Source organism: Nematolebias whitei, chromosome 12 (genome assembly GCF_014905685.2).
Source record: "Nematolebias whitei isolate Nwh7 chromosome 12, NemWhi1, whole genome shotgun sequence".
Classification (NCBI taxonomy): domain Eukaryota; kingdom Metazoa; phylum Chordata; class Actinopteri; order Cyprinodontiformes; family Rivulidae; genus Nematolebias; species Nematolebias whitei.
This window is the reverse complement of record NC_056509.1, coordinates 3,442,961-3,447,228: the sequence shown is the minus strand read 5'-3', so window position 1 is coordinate 3,447,228 and position 4,268 is coordinate 3,442,961. Positions and strand designations below refer to the sequence as shown.

The following is a 4,268-nucleotide window of genomic DNA, read 5'->3' as shown; positions in this document are numbered from 1 at the left end:
ACCAGTGACTCGAAAAGGAAGAAGTGGATAAAGACGATGGATGGATGAATTATTTGTTCCTAGATTTTTTTATTGTTTTATTTTTTAATTTATCCAGGCAGCTAAGCTAACCTAATACTGGTAATTACAGTTACAGATTTTTATGCACTACTGTACTTTTATTTTTTTTGTATAAATATAAAATGAATCAAAAATATTTGATACAGTAAAGAACAAAATTACTGTTTTAAATAAATGTTCTATTTGTTTACATTGTTGTTTAATCTTTTCAACTTGTCTGTTACATATACATTATAACTAAAACTAAATTTATGATCATTTCAATAGAAAAATCGATTTTGAGTCGAATCTTGACACCAAAAATTGGAATCGAATCACCAGACACAGAGAGATTTGCACCCTTAGTTTCAATCCAATTATAAATCAGAGTCAGAGGTTCTTTATTGTCATTCGCACCTCATGTGGTACATGTGGTGGAGCGAAATTATGTACACAGGGTCCCAGTTACATCCAACAATAAAATGTCTAAGAAAAACAGTAATGACATCTAAGATATGAACTAAGAAAAACATCAACTAAATATACACTAAGCACTCATAACATAAAACATTGAACATCAGCACAAACATGAACATGAGTCTGTGAGCAGATGTGCACGCATGAACACATCAACAATGAAACAGATCAGCAGCATCATGAAACAGATCAGCAGCAACATGAAACAGATCAGCAGCATCATGAAACAGATCAGCAGCCACATGAAACAGATCAGCAGCAACATGAAACAGATCAGCAGCAACATGAAACTGATCAGCAGCATCATGAAACAGATCAGCAGCAACATGATATGGTTTTTCACAGTGATTATTCTAGTTAGAGATTCATGAGTCTAACAGCCTCAGGGTAGAAGCTGTTCCTCAGTCTAGTGGTTCTACACTTAATGCTCCTCAACCTCCTTCCTGAGGGGAGTGGGGCAAAAAGTGTGTGTGCTGGGTGAATGTGGTCCTTCATGATGCAGGTGGCCCTCTTCCTGCATCTGGAGGTGTAGATGTCTGTGATGGTGGGGAGACTGACTCCAACATCTTCTGTGCAGCCTTCACCACTCTCTGCAAAGCTTTTCTTTCTGCAGCTGTGCAGCCTCCATGCCACACGTTGATGCTGGAGCACAGGATGCTCTCTACTGCACACCTGTAGAAGGAGGTGAGGACTGAGCTTCCAGACCAGCTCGTCTCAGCCGTCTGAGGAAGTAGAGTCTCTGATGAGCTTTCTTGATCAGGCTGGTGGTGTTGTTGCTCCAGCTGAGGTTGTTGTTCAGGTGTACACCCAAGTACTTGTAGCTGGAGACCACTTCCACCACAGATCTTCTTATGTTCAGGGGGGTGTAGGTGTTTTTGTTCCTTCTGAAGTCCACAATCATCTCCTTTGTCTTCTTCACATTGATGTGAAGGTTATTCTCTCTGCACCAGCTCTCCAGGTGTTCCACCTCTTGCCTGTAGCTGGACTCATCATTGTTTGTGATGCATCCCACCACCGCTGTATCATCTGCAAACTTTACATTGTGACAGCCTGGATGGGTAGCTGCACAATCATACGTGAGCAGAGTAAACAGGAGGGGGCTCAACACACATCCCTGAGGAGAGCCAGTGCTGAGGGTTATGGGGGAGGAGAAGTTGTGGATCCTCACTAACTGTGGTCTGTTTGTTAAAAAGTCTAGTACCCAGTTGAAAATGGAGGGGCTTAGTCCTAGTGTGGACAGTTTGTCCATCAGGGTTTGGGGGATCATGGTGTTGAAGGCGGATGTGAAGTCCACAAAGAGCATACGGACGTAAGAGTCTTTCTGCTCCAGGTGGTTGAGAGCAGTGTGGACCACAGAGGAGATTGCATCCTGTTGATCGGTTCTCACGGTAGTTGGCAAGCAGTTACAATTTACAGCCTCGAGTGTACATGCTGGTAATGCTGGGCGTTATGTTATAGTGGTGGGGAAGTTATACACACTGCCAGTGAGCTTGTTTTTGGTATATGCTCCCAATTGGGACGATTCTAGAATTTTTAATAATCTCTTCTCAAACATATATATTTTTTTTTCCTTCTATTCTCCGGTGAAACCAGACGTGTCCCCCAGGACCAGACCTTCACACTGACTCTGAAACTTTTCCATGGCCGAAACTGCTCCTGATGTCTTCTTCAAAAGTCGATAAAACAGAGCCCCGCTGATGCCAAAAAGCAGAGTCCCTGCTATCATAAATCCAAATATGTAAACGTCTTCAACATCCTCCTGAGACAGGACTGTGATGCACATCAACTGCCACACTCCCCACGAATCCATGACGTACCCCACAGCGTGAGTCTCAGCTGGACACGCCGGTTCTCCAGGACCTTGTCGCTTTGATGAAAAAATCTTATCAATAGAGTTGAACGCCCACGATACCAAATCCATAATCTTCTTAATTTATGTTCGGGAGATGAGACCCAGGCGCTTCAGACACACAGAGAGCAGAGCAGGAGGAAATATTATTAATATTTCTTTATATCTGGAAAAAATAATATATACCCCAAAGGGTTCTGTTAAAAGGTTTTGGGACATGTGGCAGCCTTTCATGTTGTATGTGGAAAACTTGTCAATGTCTGTGTAATTCATTTTAATTCATATGCATGACTGATCCGGTCTGGGAGGGTTTTTTGTTTTATGTTCTGTGTGTTTTATGTGTTCAAAATAAAAAAAAATAATAAAAAGACTTTGAATTGTAATTGGGGGAAAACTATTCACTATATCCAAAGAGTTGAAAATAACTTTCAAGCGAGAAAAAGAAGGCTTCAGTTTTAGATTCACTGGCAAATGTGTCCTGTACCCTTCAGGTTTTCAGTGGGGTTCAGTGATAGATGGATTTATTTAATGCCACGACGAGCCCTAACTTTAAACCTGAACTCGCTACAGATGTGGGAAAGAGGTCACAGGCCATCAAACAAAGCTGAGCTGATTGAATTTTACTGCCACGAGGGAAAAATATAACACGACTGCAATTTGTAAGACTGATGGGGAACATGCCAAGGCACATGGAAGTTAAAATAATAATGTGATGACTAAATATGCAAATAACCTTGTTTTTTTCTTTGCATAGCTGGAGGTCTGAAAACATGACACCTTTTTCTGTTAGTCTGACCACTTGTCCTATTTTGCAAATAAATGCTCTAAATGACAGGATTTTTTAAAAATCTGAAATATAAAAGATATGAGGTAAAAAAAAATCTCAGTCTCATGCTTTTAAAAACCATAGTTAATCAGAAAAAATATATACATGTATGTGAAAACTAACAAAAAACTTTCTCCTAAATAAGACATGCCAGTTTCAGATGTCCTTCATGGTCGTTAGGATGCATGTTCAGAACAAAACGTGACCTGACTCGTCCTGTTGCAGTATTGACATTAGCAGATCTCTGTAGCAGACTCTTCCCTGGAGTCGCTCTGCCAGATTTGTTTGTGCGCTCGCTTTGGGTCTTTCAGCTAAGTGTGATGGAGCACAGAACAGAACAGAACAGAACAGAACAGAACAGAACAGAAACAGTCTTTATTGTCCCACGGAGGGGAAAGTCAAGTGTAACAGCAGCAACAGATAACAAGATTCACACAAAAGTCCCTAAATGTTAATAAACAATACAATATATAAAGAAACAAGATAAACAATATCAATGATAATGATGAATATGTGTTGGAACATTGATTAGGGCAGACTATTTACAGAACAGTATTAGCACACAGTAACTGGTAGTTAACCCTCAGAACATCTAGAGCTTCATGTATCTTTGGTGCTTTTGCACATGTTCCTGGCACACGTCTAGATATATGTTATATCTATGTTATATCTGTGTTATATCTGTGTTATATCTGTGTTATATCTGTGTTATATCTGTGTTATATCTATGTTATATCTATGTTATATCTATGTTATATCTATGTTATATCTGTGTTATATCTAAGTTATATCTATGTGTAGATGAACAGATGCTCAGATATATTCATCATTTAACGCGGATTCCTCATTTTTCTGAACTGAATAAAACGTGCATTGAATTTAAGGAAATGCAAACGTGAGACGTCATTTATATTTGACCCATCAAAATGAATGCGGTCGTTTATTTACAGAATCAAAATTTAACATCAAACATTTACATTAATTTGGCAAATTATGAAAATAACAACATAAGCAATCAATCAGGAAAAATCATACGGCCATGATTTTTCCGTTGCTTCACCACAGACATTTATGAAA

General features: G+C 39.4%; 1 protein-coding gene across 4 annotated transcripts in view; it reads left to right on the top strand.

Moving 5' to 3' along the window:
- enah (ENAH actin regulator) overlaps window positions 1–4,268 on the top strand; it is a 280,348-nt gene that overhangs the window by 118,652 nt on the left and 157,428 nt on the right. The gene's annotated exons all lie outside the window — the stretch shown is intronic.